The sequence below is a fragment of the Schistocerca cancellata genome, chromosome 8 (genome assembly GCF_023864275.1).
Source record: "Schistocerca cancellata isolate TAMUIC-IGC-003103 chromosome 8, iqSchCanc2.1, whole genome shotgun sequence".
Classification (NCBI taxonomy): Eukaryota; Metazoa; Arthropoda; class Insecta; order Orthoptera; family Acrididae; genus Schistocerca; species Schistocerca cancellata.
In genome coordinates this window covers 292331977-292351000 of record NC_064633.1, presented here as the reverse complement: position 1 = coordinate 292351000, position 19024 = coordinate 292331977, and positions in this window count along the sequence as shown.

The following is a 19024-nucleotide window of genomic DNA, read 5'->3' as shown; positions in this document are numbered from 1 at the left end:
CTATGATGTCAGTTGCTACACGACTCTGCAGCCCACCTCTGCTTGTCGTTGTGTAGGAAGTAGTACGCCGCGCGGGGTAGCCGCACGGTGTAGAGGTCTTGTCACAGTCAGCGTGGCTCCCCCGTGGGAGGTTCGAGTCGTTCCTCGGGCATGGGTGTGTGTGTCGTCCTCAGCGTAAGTTAGTTTAAGTTAGATTAAGTAGTGTGTAGGCTTAGGGACCGATGACCTCAGCGGCCGGCCGCGGTGGTCTCGCGGATCTAGACGCGCAGTCCGGAACCGCGCGACTGTTACGGTCGCAGGTTCGAATCCTTCCTCGGGCATGGATGTGTGTGATGTCCTTAGGTTGGTTAGGTTTAAGTAGTTCTAAGTTCTAGGGGACTGATGACCACAGCTGTTAAGTCCCATAGTGCTCAGAGCCATTTGATGACCTCAGCAGTATGGTCCCTTAAGACCTTACCACAAATTTCCGATTTCGAAGTAGTACATAGCATGAGGCAACGAGTTCAAACGGTTCAAATGGTTCTAAGCGCTATGGGACTTAACATCTGAGGTCATCAATCCCCTAGACTTAGAACTACTTAAACCTAACTAACCTAAGGACATCACACTTCCGCTGTCTCTATTTGCTTTGTTATTGTTCGCGTAACAACTAATATATGAGATAAAACATGTTGCTATTAAAAGAGCCCTGAAATACATTTTAGGAATTCTGGGCTGTGACTTTCTTTGGATCATTAATTTTCAACAAAACAAAATATATTATGTTCTTATTATTCTGGATCTGGCTTTGTATTAAAGGAACATTGTTTCGTTACTGTAAGTTGCTGCAAAGTTCAACATATCGTCCTTACTTTACAGTTATTGAAAAGGTTACTGAAAATTATTTCGTTATCAATACTGATGTTACAGTACGCAATGTTTGTTCAACATCAAAATTTTGCAGTAGACTTTTGTTAACAGTAAAACACCAATAAGTACCACGACTAACACGAGAACATGAGACTATTATCAGAGAAAAAGATGTTTTTACTATAGTGATTGCCAGACCAGAACTACGAACAGCAACATTTCTTTTATGTTATGAAGGTAAATAATCTTTTTGCTCTGTTAATAATATATCATCCGCAACCCGCGTCCACCTGTAAAACACATCATAAAATATGCTGCTCTGCTCTCCAATTCCGAAAGCTGAAAGAAATAATTTTAGTTCACTATTACCTGTCCGCGTCTTTGTGGTATGATTGGTTTCATTTAATGCAGTTTGAATGCGCCGCGGTAGTGGCTCGTTCGTTCGTAGCGCACCTCTGCACCACGAATAATATTTAAATAGCTGAAAATGTCTTAAAAGGATGCGATAAAATACCAGGCAGGCTTATTACAAATCATAATGCAAGTTTTCACTAAGTAACTCTACCAAAACATTTAGACAGATTAAATTATTACACACCTTTACAAATCAGTACCTAATGGAGTCCTTCTCTCGATCTTGACAAAAGAATGCTACACACGCATACAATATAGCGTCACAGGCTCTTCCTACTCACGTAACTCCAAGAAGACGACAGAGAAATTAATGTTCGGTCACTACTATTTATACTCGTTGTGACATATTCTCATCTTTGTTTGATATTGAATAAGTATGATCTGTGGTGGTTTCAGTACTCGCCGACACAGATATTATCTTTAAAAAATCGGTACATAATTATATACAAGTATAAAACATGACACATAATGCTTTCTCTTTATTACATAAAGTTCACACAATCATTATCCACGAAATTACAATCATCCAGTTCAATTATTCTTTTCTCCTTTTTTACCACATACAATGTGTTTTGCCAGGAGACGTTACAACACACATCCATGTCCGAGGCAGGATTCGAACCTGCGACCTTAGCAGCAGCGCGGTTCCAGACTGAAGCGCCTAGAACAACTTGGCCACAGCTGCTGGCATGGCGACGAGTCACTGAGCCTGTGTGTAGCAGTCTTCTGGCCTCCACATTGCTTTCTTCCTTTTTTGTCGTCATTTTGTTTGGTTTTAGCTGTTCTTGCTTACCCGTATTTATCTTCCTTGCGCTCCTTATACTATACTAGGTTCTGCAGTTGCTGCATTTGCACCAGCTTTTGCTTTCTTTGCGCTCATTTGTCTTGCAATTTTTGGTTTTCGCTGTTTGTCTTTCTCCGTTGCTTATTTCATAACGGCTGCTGGGCAAATGCCGCCATTTCGTGAGTTTGACGAGACGAAAGAAGACTGGACGGAGTACATCACACAGTTCAATGCGCACATTGTAGCACATCACATACAAGGCTCTGACATGCGTTCTTATTTCTTGACCATCGTGTGAGGACTCTATAGAACTTGCACCAAAATTTTTCATTCGTCCCGCCCTGAACTACTGGAATATGAGGAACCATTACGGGCGCACATAAAGTATTATGAGGACAAGGTTCAAGTGGCAGCCGCGCTGAATTAGCCGAGCGGTCTAGGGCGCTGCAGTCATGGACTGTGCGGCTGGTCCCGGCGGAGGTTCGAGTCCTCCCTCGGGCATGGGTGTGTGTGTTTGTCCTTAGGATAATTTAGGTTAAGTAGTGTGTAAGCTTAGGGACTGATGACCTTAGCAGTTAAGTCCTATAAGATTTCACACACATTTGAATATTTTTCAAGTGGCAGCTGCCTATTCCAAATTCTATAGGTCGCTTAAGCTAAAAGGGCAAACATACCGTCATTAGGCGACTGAATTGCAAGGCTTTACTAGACGGCATCGATTAAAATGTGACTGTGACAAATGCAACAGTGATACCATGATTCGTGGCGCCATCACGCACAGTGTAGCTGACTCTCAAATTCTGGAATAGATTCTTAAACACCTGGACGCTTCCTTACAGATTTTAGTCTATAAGGATTCCTGTGAAAGTGCAGCACACAATTTTGAGGTTGCGCCTGTTTGTTCTGTAGATTGCCGCGACAAACAGGCTTTGCGCCGGCTCGCAAACAGCGGCCAGCTTCCCACAATCGCAACTCTCGCATAAACAACACAAGGCGCGTCCGGCGCGAGGTGTGAACTCGTGCCCTCGCTGTAATACGGCACACAGTCGCCGATCTTGCCCCTCTCGTGAAGCGACGAACGGGGACATCTACAGTCTGTGTGCTAACAGAATCGGGATACACCCCCTTCTGCTGCTCCTTGGGGCAAGTCTAAATCACAAACAGAGTGTAGTGTGTTTTCATAGGAACACAGGGTAATTATTGCGAAACAACAATGCAGCAGCCATTTAGAAAAGGTTTCCAACTCGTCAGCATTGGTACATGAAGACAAGCTTCTTATATCTCTTACTATTGCTGGACAATCACTCCGTTTGCAACGTGCCGCTTCATTGACTGCTTAAGAATTTCCTGCACATTGCACCATACGCTGACGGCGTGTAACGGCCAAGACATTCCTGTGTTAGGCACTTGTAGCCGTCCTGCAACTTCCCGAAATTTAACGAAGACCGTGAGAGTCACAGTGCTTTCCTCTTGAGACAGTGCTAGTATTATTGATGTACATTAGTTTGATTTCTTTGGGATAAGAATTCAGGACAATATACTCTGTTTCTGCCTTAGATCCTTAGGAATGTGTTGCTAAGTTATGTGCCGAATTTCAAGATTTGTTTCCTGAGGGTTTAGGCAAATCCAGTAATTTTGTCGCCTATGTCACAATGAAGGACAATGCACAGCAACGTTTAGTTAGATCTCGTCCTGTCCCCCATGTTCTTCAAGAACAAGTGGTTCAGGAACTTAATGCTTCACAAGACAGTGTGATCTTAGGGCCTATTACTGCCAGTCAGTGGGCCTCAACTCCTGTTATTCCAAAGAAACCATCCGGCAGACTTCGGTTATGCGCCGATTTTAACAAAACTGTGAATCCGCATTCAGTCATTGACGTTACCCCAGCCGTGGCCGGAAGAACTGTGCATAAACTGAGTGGCAGTCCTTACTTTTTCAAAATTGATTTGCTCCCCCTGTGGGCCGTAGTTCCTACAGATCTTTTCATTAACACTCATAACTCTTCAAATTTTTGAGATGGTCGTTGGAATTGCTTCCGCACCCGCAATATTTCAGCGTTTTCTGGAGGAGCTGACTGCAATCTTTTTTACTCCAGTTATTTAGATGACACTTTGTGTATCTTTACCGCTGCGCAGCGAGGGCGTATGTGTTTGTTTGCATGGAAATCGCCGTCCATTTCTGTCCACCACCAACAGTGGAGGGTGAAGCTTCGCTAATGCCAGTCACTCGTCCTATCGAAACTTCAGAAAAATCATCAAACAAACGTCGGCCGAAGAGCCCGAGACAAATTTTTGTTTTAAAATCTGACGCTCAGTGAACATCGTCGTTGTCTTGTCTTACGAGTTCGTAGTAATTCTGATCAATCGTCTCTTCTGTCACGCCTATTATATTTGCCAGTCACAATAATATAATTTCTTTGTGGGAAACAAGGATTGAGGGCGTCTTTCTTTAATCGTTTTTGAGTACAATGCTTATGTCAAGGAGATCTGAATAAATCACTTATGGTAATCTGTACTGTTCATTCCATCAGTTTCATTTAACAGAGTATTAAGACTTTCAGTTTCATTGTTTGCAAAATTTCACGATCTCTCTTCATTAGAGAGTTTCAAAATATTGTACGCAATTTTTCTGCTGTGAGACTTTATTCATTCGCAGCTATTTCTTTGTAGGCGTCTCCTTTGTAATCCTTTAACGAAAATAAACAGTAGACATTCTGCAGTGTAGAACAGTAGCTGCTGCTGTATACAGGTGATCGTCCTCCGTAACAGGGCACGTTATACTTCCCTGGTCTCGCTCTTGACAGCTCGTGCGGTTAGATCCATTTGGCGCTAGTAAAGATATTTCTGAAAGGTAATATGCTGCATTTCCTTTAACACCGGTCTTACGTCGCACAGATACGGCAGTAGATCTCCTTACGTTGCCGGCTACATTGCTTCAGCTGTGTTTCTTTTGTTTTCGTCCTGTGATGATATATTTCATCTATGGTTCTCTGTAGGTGTGAATGCCTTAACTTTCGGTATCAGTGGGCTATTTTTCACGTTAAGCTATTGGACAAATACACTGCCTGTCTGTAGAATCCTGTTTATCTGGTTTATAGCTCTTGTCTTTCGCGTGAGGTGGTTTCAGTACTCTTTAGGCAGCATAGGATTTCACACAGGTTTTATGAGCGGTGTTGTATAACTCGTTAAAATGTCATGCCTTGAAACTTTAGCAGAGGACAAAAGAATCTTTTGGCTTATGTTTCTGTCCCACTATATTCGGCAGTGAAACGTGTTGTATCCATTGTCTCTCAATCCCCTAATCACCCTGGCACCAAGTTAATTACTGTGGGATGGATTAATTTATGTCCTCCGGAAACAGCTCCATCTGTTACTAATTTTTTCTCGAATTTTGTCTCGGTTCTAGCATCAAGAAATTGTTTCATGTTGTAGGTGTCTTCTGCATGCAGTAAAGAACCCACTGAGTAAATTACGGAATCAAGTACATTTATAGCAGCGAGCTAAGCTACATTTTTGTGATACGGTCAAAGATATGACCGCTGAAAACATTCTTACCAAGTCCCGTAAGAGTTCGGGGATATATGTGCATCCGCACAGAAGAAGAAGATCATGGCCGGTATTGCCAGAACTATAGACTTATATGCATATGATGTCTTTTCTTTTGGACATGACCTGTCACGGGACTTGGTAAGAATGTTTTCCACGACTAATGAGTGTGTTGGGGTGGGACACTACGAATGTAGTATGTGGAAACACAAGGTGAGAATGTGGGTCCCGCGGGAGGCGTGCGCGAGATAGTGCCTGCAGTCGCTCTATCCTCTGTGCCCTCGGTGGCTCAGACGCATAGAGCGTCTGCCATGTGAGCAGGAAGTCACGGGTTCGAGTCCCGATCGGGGCACAGATTTTCACCTCTCCCCGTTGGTATAAATCAACGCCCTTCAGCAGCTGCAGGTTTTAAATTAATTCTAATATTTAGGATGTGTAAGATGAACAACCAACGTTAAGGGCGGGCACACTTCATTAGAGTGCCTGATGGAAAATATTCAGTAACCATGGTCGAAACATTTGTTTCATATTAGTCCCAAGAATTTTGCCGAATGAAGTTAAAACTACATTGGCCATAAATTACGATCCACCTTCCAGTATTTTCAACACGAGTTACTCCTTCTTGGTTTACCTCCCATGTTTATCGAGTTCACTTAATAGATATGACTTACTATATACATAGTTAAATAATTCTATGCTAATAGGTATGATTTTGGAAGAGAATTTTCTATGTGTAGTGATGGCGGCCAATGACGCCTTCAGTGCAGATGCACACCAACTCCTACGGGAATCTGCGAGATGCCGCGAGTAACGGGGCTAACGAGCAGGGGCGCTACATGAGTAGTTTGTGGTATATGTTGCGAGTTTGGGTCTGACGGGAGTCGTGTTATGTAGTCCGTGCGACTGTGGTGACCACTGTGTACCGATGCCGTAGTAGCCAGTGCATGTTCCTAGTAAACAGGAGACTCGGGTTCGAAACCCGCTCCGTCACAAATTTTCTACTTACACGTTGGCATAAAGTAGTATACACATTTTTAGCTTGCACCATTGGCATAAATCAGTGGCCACTGCCAGCTAATGTCGTTAATTCCTTTGTGTCTTGGAGAGTTTTCTGCTGGACATTTTATTTTATGTCACATTTAGTTATTTGGTTAGCAGCTTCTTTTCTTTTAACATACCAAGTCCCATTCCAGTCACCTGCATGAGATGAATACATTGTGTCACACTAGCTAGAGACCGTTCCTTTAAAATGGGCTCCCTTGATTTGCAGTGTAAAATTCCTCACAGGACTTTCTGAAAGTTTTGTCTGTGCAGAAAGAGTCTTGGGGCAATGACCGGCCGAGTTTTCGGACCCCCTTTGGTTGGTTTAGCGGCCCACGCTTTTTAGCGGGTGTCAGGATTCCGTCACTTGCCCGCCCCCCCCCCCTCCACCCCGTCCCCACCGCCCTCCATAAACAACTGATCCTGAACATTGCATCCAGGGTAGGGTTTTTGTGGATTTTCGTTGGAGTGAGTCTCGTACCCGAGAAGCTAGCGAATACACATGTTCTGACGGAACGTGGAGTTACCTGTTAAGTAGGATTGAGATATGCGAGTTAGGATGCGATTAAACCTGTTGGTATCAGCCCATTGGATAACTCATTTTACTTGCCTTGCTGTTGCGTGTGAATTATATCGCTTCGAACTTGAAATCATATATTCAAGTTGTTGCGTTGGCTTGTACTCGTTCGCTTGGTCACGCTACGATATTATTGATTTAAAGTGCACTAGCTCTTGTCCCGAGAGCCTCACGTGTAGCCAGGTGCTCGAAGAACTAGACACGGTGTCGGACGACATGTGGTCACTGGCCACTCTAGTTCTGATTGTAACTCTCTTAACTCAAGGTCTTAGGTCTAACGAAAACCAATGTTCATTTATCACACGTATAATTTGCAGCTTCCTAGATTTATCTTACTATAAAGTGAAGGGATCTCCTCTGTAGCTAATCTGTCTGTCTGGATTCCCTATGTGAGTGTTCCTCTATAGATTGATTTCAAATTACATCACTATCCCAAGTCTACAGAGAAGATTCTCGCGCTGAATTCCCATGCAAAATTGATGTAATCCACACCCTCTTTGTGTATATCGTAAGAGGCTATAATGGTGTAAGAATATTTTTATAGTAAGATCACGATAATACAGCAGTCGTTAATCTGCCAGACACGATGGACCTGCGCGCATCAGAAATTTCCCCGTATTTTTGGCTCAGCGCAGTGGCAGTACAGTCGGGTATCTCCAAGAGTTCCAGCGCAGTTTTAACATTAAAGACGCTAATGTAACTGTTCTGGCGTAACCACAAGTGTCAGAGCGAAGATGCGGAACGCAAGAGCAAAGAAGGCGGTGTAACACCCCAAACATAGAGCCCCTAATGACATCCCTTTTGACAGCCAAAGATATAACAATTAGTTATCCTGACCTTGACGGTAGCTACTGGCAACAAAATATTGACACTATTGAAATTTGACCAACATAAATGCTAGGGAACTAACAACATCTATTCCACGGAAAAAACTAAATGAAAGACTATCAGATGATTACTTAATCTACGAAGCATGAAACTCTAAATAAAGAATTCAAAACATATGCTTTACGAAGATTAAAACCCAAACGAGATAAAGTGACCAGAGATAACATTTTTCCAAGAAAAGAGTTGTAGCCGCTTCGAGCTGTAAGTTCGCTACGACTACAATGAAAAACTTAAATGGATATGTTAATTCGCTCTCTTGTAGACGTCGGGATAGAAACACGCTAATTGACCGATATTAGATTGTTTTAGACCGATCTGGAATTTTGAAGTTTTTCAAGTATCTTCCTGACGCATTAGTCAATGTTCTGAAGAAAAGTGATAGAACATTTACCGTTTACCCAGACAGCGGAACAGATATTACACGAGAGGGAAAAGTAATTCGTGTGACACTTAATCGATTCTGAGACTTACTCGTCGTGATCTGTGATTGACACGAACATTGAAGGACACAGCAATATACCAAACGCCGATATAAACTCTACAAATAGACTTGACTACGAAACATGTACACGCAATCATGAGGAATTCACAGGTACGCCATGATGTCGGAAGCTGTGACTACAGAATTGCTGATGTGAATCGTAGCTTCAATTCCTTGAATAACAGATCGATGTGATTTCTAGTGCAGTGGTTAGATAATTCATAAGTTCAACAAAGTCAGTTATAACTTTAATACTTCGTGTCTTCTACATCATTTAATTGAGCTTTTAACTGTGAAATAATTATTTTCTGGATAGAAGACCGAAGGTAAAGGTGACTGAGTGACATTATTAACAAGGAACAGTAACTGAACATTTTATTACGACGCTTCTGTACGTTATTTAGAAAATACATTATCTCTGGATTTACGACGTAGGAGTTGTTGAATTAGCACCGTAGCTACGAATTAACGACGCTACAGTACTTCACAAATCAAGATCCTCGCAAGACTATAATGTGGCACCGGCTTGTTTGGTGGAACTTATAATTCGAGATATATTATCTACGTTTCAACATTCATTTGCAAACCGGGCATAAAAACAACTGTTATCAAGTTTCACGTAAGCTTATAAGTGCGTCGCGAACACGCGAAGGATATTTTGGAGTCCGCAGCTCGTGGTCGTGCGGTATCGTTCTCGTTTCTCGCACCCGGGTTCCCGGGTTCGATTCCCGGCGGGGTCAGGGATTTTCTCTGCCTCGTGATGACTGGGTGTTGTGTGATGTCCTTAGGTTAGTTACGTCTAAGTTCTAGGGGACTGATGACCATAGACGTTAAGTCCCACAGTGCTTAGCGCCATTTGAACCATTTTTGATGTTTGGTATATTGTTTCAGATAAAGGGAGCTGTTGCGGTACCGAGTGATGCAGCCGCTGTGCGTAGCAGTAAAGAAGACAGACATCCTTCGAACACCATTGCTTCAATTATAAGCGATGGCCGCTTATACATTTCGGCGTGCTGGTCCATCGATACGCGGATGTCTGTTAGAGGGAGACAGTATCTGAAACTAGCTAAACAAAGCGAGGAGTTTGTTTTAACAGTTACAGATCGGAGTTGCCGCCATCGACGGACACCGACCTGTGTCAACCAGACTTGAGCCGACACACACACACACACACACACACACACACACACATACACACACACCTCAGCGGTGAGGATACGGCAGCCAATGGTGCTCGGAATTGGACAGCGCCGCACCAAGAGCGACACCTGGAAGAAGGGAATATAAGCGACGCTCCTGCTCAGATCGGCACCGGATCGCGGCCGTTAGTTATCAGTGAGGTTTGTGAACTTGCCTGAACATTTCACATATCAAGGACTCTAAATTATATTGCAAGTCGCCCCTCGCCTGCGACTACTATTTGTAAATCACCAAAGTTAAGTATTGTCAACTGCTTTCTAGAAATAAAACTACTAATGTTATTTGTTTGAATTGTTGTATAGCATTCCGAGAACGCTGCATCCCATAGGCCCCCTGTTAGCGAGAGTGGACTAGACCCCACAACTAGCGACGAGTCTACAGTCAGACCTAAGTACAGACGGCCACGAACTTTTATTTTTTTCTTGCTGGCACCTTAATTCTCTCTTGCCTTTACTCTGCAGGGGCGCTCGCTTTGCTTCAAAGCTTGCTTGTCGTTTTTACTAATTAATATTTTCATGTGGTCGTTGCAGAACATTTCTTTGGTTTTGTCATAATTTTTATCTTCTTGTTGTATTTGCGTCTTTTTGGCCACCCCACCTGTCCCGCCCCTAGCTCAGGCGCCACAGTCGCAAGCGTTGCATACAACACAGCTAATGCAGTAGTTTCAGTTTCAGACGAACCAGATTGCTACCCTGCTCAACACGATGCTGCAGCTCCTCGCCAATGCTGCGCACCCGACAGAACAGGCATTGCCCACTACAGCTGCTGTACCACCTTTTCGACAGTTTAATGAACAAGACGAGGAACGCCTCGAGTGACTGCACCAGTTCAATGCGCATGTGGTAGCTCACAACGTCCCACGTACTGTGAAACTTCCTTATCTATTATCCACTGTAGGAAGTGCGGTGTTCAGATTAATTCAAAAACTCTTACCTAACTCTACTCCGAGTGAACTGTCATACGAACAAGTAATCGCTTCGTTAACAACCTATTACGACCAACAAGTGCATGTAGTAGCAAATAGGTATCAATCCTTTAATTGCAAAAAAAGAAAGAAAACTGTCAGAACAAACGAATCACGTGTGGGTGTGTGGGTAACAGATTTGCAAGGTATGACAAGAAAATGCAAAGTCAAATGTGCTTGCAGTTCTTTATATTCACATGTTACGTTGTGCGAAGCGATCTTGGACAATGCGCCTGGTGTCAAAATCAAAGAACAAACTTTGAGACAGTCTGATCCATCATTTCAGCAGGTGCTTTGTCTGCTCATACATTTGCATAGCCAGCTCTTTGCTTGGATGAGTTCCTTAGTTGTGATCGCCCCATTCTGCATCAGCAGCGTGCACTAGCCACGCCGAATAAACAACCCTCCACGCAGCATAAGCAGTTCGCAACACAGGTGGCTACACAGGCAAACAGAATGAAGTCTTGACCTCGCTGTTGTACACAGTACAAACGCCAAGACTGCGCCTCTCAACAAGCTCAGTGTTACGCTTCTGGTAGGAAGAGCCATGTGCAATCCATATGTTTCCAACGGAACACACATAAGCGTTCAGCCTACTCACAAAACTCTAATCACAAAGCCCATGTCATCAATGCAGTATATTCCAAGGCTACAACTAGCAAGTGTGCAGTTTCCACAGTGGTACGTCAGTCAAACAAACTTTTTGTTCGTTTACTTCTTTGTGGGAAACATGTGAAATTTCAGTTGGACATGGCTGCCTCTGTCACATTGGTCAATGGTCACACATATGAAATGTTAGGCTCCCCTTGCCTGTCTAAAACTAGCACGCAAGTGACGGCTTATAATAGACAAGACATTTCCATTCTCGGAGCATGTACTTTGCCTGCAGTGTATTGCTCGCCTATGCGAACAGGGACTTTTACAGTGCTACAATCACGTGAGTGTGAGAACGTTTTTGGTCTTGATTCTTTGATTTGTTTGGCTTTAACTTTCACGACAATGTGTTGTCAGTGTCTGCATTCAATGCAAAAGACAGTGTAGCTAGCTTGCTAAAAGAATTCCCGGAACTCTTTTCTGAAGGTTTAGCAAAGTTAACAATTTTACATATTACGCTGAAAGACAATGCACAGCCGAAATTTTGCCAGGCAAAAACTGTTCCCATTGCATTACGGGACAAAGTCACGGCTGAACTTAAAGACTTGCAAGATAACGGAGTTATTGCGCACGTATCACCTAGTCAATGAGTAAGTCCACTAGTTTTGCTCCCCAAACCTTCAGGTCGCATTCGTCTCTGTGTTGACTAAGTCTACAGTCAACCCACAAAGGGTCGATGATACTTATCCATTGCCACGCCCAGAGGATCTCATGGACAGATTAGGCGCTGGAAGCTATTTTTAAAAAAAACTGATTTGTGCGACGCGGATCTTCAAATACCGCTCGATGCAAAATCTCAAAAAGTGTGTATAGTAAATACTCGTTTGGGCTTGGTTAAATATTTGCGTCTGCCTTTTGTCAGTGGTTCCGCACCAGCCATTTTCTACTGGTATTTGGAACAGTTGACTGCACAAGTGCCACACTGTTCAAACTGTTTGGAAGACATTGTCGCAGCAGGTTGTACACTTGAAGAACATATTGCATATTTACATGCTTTGTTTTGTGTGTTCTCTGAGGCAGGACTAAAGTATAGACTAGACAAGTTTGATTTTTTAAAACCTGAATTGCGGTATCTTGGTCGTGTCATAAACAGTGAAGGTGTACATCCTCTGCAGTCGCATTTGTTAACCATACGACACTTGCCAGTTCCTCGTAATATTACACAGAATTGCAATCAGTTTTAGAAAAAATGAGCTATTATATTCGGTTCATACCGAATGCTGCCCAAAATGCAGTCCATTGCGTCGCAAGAATGTCCCTTTGTTTGGACAGATGACAGCCTAGTTGTTTTCAAAAACTTAAGGATGCGTTGCTTAGTGATATGTGCTTAGTCCACTTTGAACCTGAAAACCTAGTTGTGTCGCAAGTTGACGCTTCCTCTTACAGAATCAGTGCAGTGCTGTCGAACAGAATTGGTGGTAAAGATAGACCTATTGCTTTCGCATCAAAAGCGTTGTCCAAAGCTCAGTGTAACTATTTACAAAGTGAAAAAGAGGCATTTTCTACTATGTATGGTGTCACCAAATTAAAACACTATTTGTATGGCAGAAAATTCTACTTAGTAACGGATCATAAGCCTTTGCAGTCCTTGTTTAGACCGACGAAACTGGTTCCTGTACGAACTACCCAAAAATTGCAAAAATGAGCTTTGTTGTTGTCGTCTCAATAACAGTACGAGGTTATATGATGGTTGGAACTTCAATGGTGGCATCTATTTATTTACAGTTTGTACATAATAGATACCTGTTTCAAAGTTTTAATTTCCTTCAGAGTAGTCACCAGCAGTGTGTATAACTTGTTGACAGCGATGTAGAAGTCGTAGGATACTCTTAGCAATGCCAGTTGTGTTGACAGTTCGAGCGGCGCGGTCTATTGCCCGACGAATTTGTAGCAGTTCCGAAGCGAATGACGTGAAGTGTATCCTTCAGTTTAGAAATCGAGTGGAACTCACGAGGGCTTAAGTCAGGGGAGTGCAGTAGGTTGTACAGCACTTAGCAGCCCCATCAGTCAAACAAATCAGTAGCAGCTTGCAGCGTACGTGCTTGAGCATTGTCCTGCAAAATGACGGTCAGGTCCTGCAGAAAGCGTCATCACTTCTGTCTCTATGCTGTTCATTTTTGGAACACATCCTATGACTAACTTCGAGACGCTGAATAGCATAAAGAACCCTGTAGTATGCCTATGCTTTGCACGTTGGCATAGCCTCGCTGTACAGAAAGGTGTAATTCTTGTTCAAAATGACAATGGACAGTTACGTGTGTTGATCCCTAAAGCTTTGCAAAAAGAAGTGTTGCAGTTACTTCACCAAGAACACTGGGGATTGTTTGAACGAAACAGTTAGCGCGTCGAGACTGTAGTTGGCAGGGTATGGACACCCAGTTAGAACAGATAACATCACAGTGTCACGCATGTGCAGAAAATCAGGCCGCTCCGTCACAAAAGTTCTCTGCTCGGCCCAAGTCACAATCGCCATGGCAATGTGTGCACATAGACTTTGTGGGGCCCTTTTGGAACACTCGCTGGCTGATTGTGGTTGACTCATATAGTAAGTTTCCTTTTGCTGTCCTAAATTGGATTAACACAAAATTTTTATTGGTCGCCGCTGGAGGGGCTGTTGTGATTTTTGGAGAAAGGGGCGAGGGAAATTGTTGCTCAGGACTTGATGACCAGTGCCGTTTCTCTTGGGTGGAACAGTGTTTCGTTGCTTATTTTAATTGGTACCACAGCCTGATAGATGCAGATAGTTTTGAATGATTTACTATGTTACGGAAGTCGCCCGAACGAGATTGTCCCACAGATTCTCGATTGGGTTTAAATCCAATGAGTTCGGTGGCCAGGGTAAACTTATTTTGATGATCTTCGAAGCATGCACGTACACTGCGAGATACATGACACGTTGCACTGTCCTATAGTCATATACCACGGTGCCCAAAAAAAAAAAAATTCATGTAGCGATGGTCAAGGTCCACAATGATAGACGCATACTTGAGTTGATCCATTACGCCTTCCAGAATGACGAGATCACTCAGGATGTGCCACAAAAACATCCCTTAGACCATAACGCCCCCTCCTCCAGTCTTGACCCAACCTTGCATGGTTGTTTGCTTTCAGATGTTTCATGCCACACATGCCAACTGCCATCTGTCTGATGGAGCATAAAATGTGGTTCACCTGAAATGGCCACCTGTCGCTACTCATTGGACGTCCACATGCGGTGCTGGCGTTAAAGTTCCTGGCTTCGTTTCACATGAACAACAGTCGGCATGGGTGCATGAACCTTGCACCTGCTGCGGAGGCCCAAATGCAACAACGTCGTTGAGGAGACACTGTTGGTAGGTCTTTAGTTCAACTGGGCAGTCAGCTGCTTAACAGTTGCACGTCTATTCGCGGGTACACATCTCCATAGCCGTGGTTCACCCCTGTCATCTATGGCCCATGGTGAACCACAGTTACTTCGGCACCGGTTTCGGATATCGCCATTTCGCTGAGCACTGTGTACTTTCAACCACGGAGGCACGAGAGCAGTTTACAAACACAGCCGTTGCGTGAGCGCTTCCACCCTTGTCCCGAAATGTAATTATCATGCCTTTCTGTACTCCAGATAAATCACTCCGTTTCTGCATTACGAAACAACTGCACTGTTTTCCAAGTCCTCCCATCGACACGCCTCCACTGCTAGTGCTGTCACCCATTATCTGTGAGTGGTTATTTGCACGTTAACACAAGTAGTTGTCACATAGATGCGACTGGATCATGTAGTTATTTTTGTGATGTTTGTGCTTATAACCACCTTTCCTGTCTTCACTGAGTTGTGATAATTATGTATTTTGTGCTGGAAAAAAATCAGGAATCCATGTGTGAAGGTATCGAAATTGTAGTGACACATTTATTTTCTTGCTTTGATCTCTTTTCATTTATATTATTATGAGTTTCGGTTTATAATATTTACGTATTCTCTTTCAAATTCAGCAGGTGGGCAGGCAGTGGGACGTTATCTGCAACATGTATGGAGTCCAGACGGCAGTTAAAATGGTCGTTAGATAGGGATGTGAAAAGAATAGTGGAGAAGGATGTGAGACAAGGTTGCGTCCAGCCCCTAGCGTTTTCCAGTCTGTCAACTGAGCAAGCTGTGAAGGAAATCAAGGAGACATTTTGAAAGGGTATTAAAGGGAGAAAAATTTAAAACTTTGCAATCTATTGATTAGATTACGTTAATACTTGTTACATGGATCATGCGTACGACACTTCGTAATGACGCAGAGCGTTAAGGTTAACAAAAGTTTTTTTACATGTAATAACTAAACTTATTTTTAGTTGTGTGGCTACTAATTTAAATTTAAAAATTTATCTCTTGACTAGAAGGTTTTTTCCTTCAGAAATTCTTTTAATTTGTTTCTACGTGCTGGCTGGCTATCAGATTTTGGATACTATTTTGTAAGTGACCGGACTTTCGTGGCAGCACAATTAACCTCTTTCTGTGTCAAAATTAGATTTAACCCAGTACAGTGAAGATCAGCCTTTCTACTAGGATTGTTGCCATCAACATTGCTATTGATTTCGAAATAGGATGGGTTGTTAATATCAGATTTCATAAGTGAATGTGCGTAGTTTCTTAGATAAAAATGATATGGGGTGGGCTCCAGCTATTATTCTGATTACACGCCTTTTTACAATGAATATCTTTTTCCTGAATGATGAATTACCCCAATATGAAGCAATACGAAAGCAGTGAATGAAAAAAAGGCATAGTAAGTAAATTTACTGAAATGTATATCACCAAAATTTGCGATAACCCCAACAGCATAAGTAGGTGAATTCAGACATTTCAGTAGATCATCAATGTGTTTCTTCCGACTGAACATTTCATCAACGCACACACCTAAAATTTGGAATATTCTGCCTTAGCTACAGACTAATGTTCAAATTATATATTTATTAATGGTGTTATGTCACTTACTGAACAGAACTGTATATACTGCGTTTTATTAAAACTGAATGAGTGTCCATTTGCTGAGAACCACTCAATAATTTTCTGAAAGACGTTTTTTATGATTCTGTCAGCCAATCTTGTTTGTTGGATGTGATTACTATACTAGTTTCGCATCTTCGTGAATATAGAGTGGAAAGTCATTAATATAAAGAACAATAAGGGAGTGAAGACTGAACACTGTGGGACCACTTTCTTGATACCTCCGCAGTTTGAGAAATCTATTGATATTTTTTTCCACATTGTGTGAATTATTTGTTTCAACCTTCTTTACTTTTACAGTTAAAAATGAATCCAACCACTTGTGAACTGTTCCACTCGCACCGTAATATTTAAGCTTACCCAGAAGAATTTCATGATTTACGTAATAAAAAATCTTAGAGAGATCATAAAAAAAACCAATGGGTGACGTTCGGTTATTCAAAGCACTAAATATTTGATCAGTGAAGCGTATTTTCTGTTGAAAAGCATTTCTGGAAAGCAAATTGACATAATTCAGTCATAGGCGCCAAAGGACTTGGCAGATTAGTTGAATGGGCCATGTCTCGAAAACAGGTTGTATGACGAAAAACAAAAGTAAAATAGGGTAATGCATTGTAGTCTAATTTAACCCATGCGACGCAGAGGGAATTAGAATAGCAAATGAGATACTAAAAGTTGTAAGACGTGTATATTTCTATTGTTTATTGTCAAATCACAATTTATGAAAGATGTTTATATTTTATTAATAGGATTAAGTAGGAATAATTAATATTTGTCATAATTGTGGTAGCAGGGAATGTCTGCACCAAGGTATTGTTGACAAGAGAGACCGCAAATTAATATACTTTTAAAAAAGGGCGGGAGAGACCGCGTAAGGATACATTTGAAGAAAAGAGCGGGAAAGGCCACGCATTGATACATTTTGTAATGGTAGCAGGGATTGTCTGCACCAGAAAGCATTGTTGGCAGGAAAAAAGGCACTTTAGCGTTCGTAGGAAGACAGTAGTAAGCGAGAAGTGAAGCGAGTCGGTAGCAGGTCTGAAGCGAATGGTTGAGAGGAGCGGTGTGCCTGCCAGCCGCTAGCTATGATTTGCAAGAGATTATAAACGGATGTACAGAGACATCAGCTAACTATTATAATAAGAGGAACTAATATTATTGAATTAATTTTTTGAGAAACTCAAGACTACTGAAGGTATGTTTGCGCATTGCTAGTTGTAAGATTATTGTAAAAAGTAAGTCCCATTTGAACGTTTGTAAAATCATTTCATTCAGAATATAATTAACTTTTGCCAGCAATATTGCATTTCTAATTATAATCCATCCCAAAAACCATCAACGTAAAACTTTGCGAAATTTTATTGTTGTCAAGAAAAAGTTTAACTATGACTTACGTAACTTCAGTCAAATTAATTAAAAAATAACGTCAGATTTGGTAGTAAATACAGCCACTTATTATGAAAGCCCACCAGCAGCTAATAGAGTATAGTAAAACAGAGTAAGTATATTCATGTCGCAGTTCGATGTAGCAGTCAGATGGCGATCCAGTAACAGTAAAAAAGGTAAGGAACAGTTTTGGGTTATTGCAGATAACGACTGAGGGCCACGACGACGACACATTCTATGTTTCGTCGAAATAATCAGAAAATCACTTTTAATAAGCAGCAATTAAATTTGTATGCGAAGATAGAGAAAGAGAATAAATTTCAAAGGGAAGATTTCATTTGTTATTATTAAGCGAGAGATAGAAATCCTAAGAAAAGGTTACATAGTTTGATGTAAAAGGGAAGGTTATCAAAAACACAAGAGGTATAGAGGAGACGGGAAGGTTTCACTTGGCGACATCCAATCGGTAAGCCTCTTTAGTGAATCTACTGTTAAAATGAATATACTGACTCTGACAATTGTATGAATAAGCTAGTGTTAAGTGGCGCAACGCTTATACTAAACTGTATACCTTTAATTCACAGCCCATCGACAATTCTGTTTGCTCTATTGATTCTGCGTTGAAAAGTGTTTGTTCAGTGTTAAATCCGCTTTGAACAGTGATATATTTTGTTGCGTGTGTTAATTATAGACAATGTCCCGCAGAATAATTACTCGTTCTCAAAGCGATAAAAGTATAGAAAATAGTGACGAGAAATTCTTTTCAGGAATAGACAGAAATAATACGTGTGAAGAACGCGGTAGTGAAACATTAGGTGAACAGACATTCGAGAGCAGTAATAATATGGAATCTTTTGACGAACAGTCAACTTCAGAAATGCCAACTGATAATGAGACATTAGCGCAAAATAATTTGTTTTTAAATACAACAGACGCTCCACAGCTACAAATTACGCGTAACAGACATAATAGTTTCAGTAAAGAAACCACTATAATGCAGTCAGTCCGTGTGACTCCATTACGTGCCGAAACAAGATTCAAACGGTACACAGATACACAATCTGCGTAGCGCATATCACAGTTTTATTGACAAAAATTCGGAAACCACGGAAGAGGTGACACGATTACAATCGTCTGAGGATGTTCAAATGAACACAGATGTACAACCTTTAACAACGAATACAAATACACACAGAAGTCAATCCGAAACGTATCCAATTATGGCATTTTTGCTACAAATGAGACAATACATGAATCAAAACTTTAACAGAA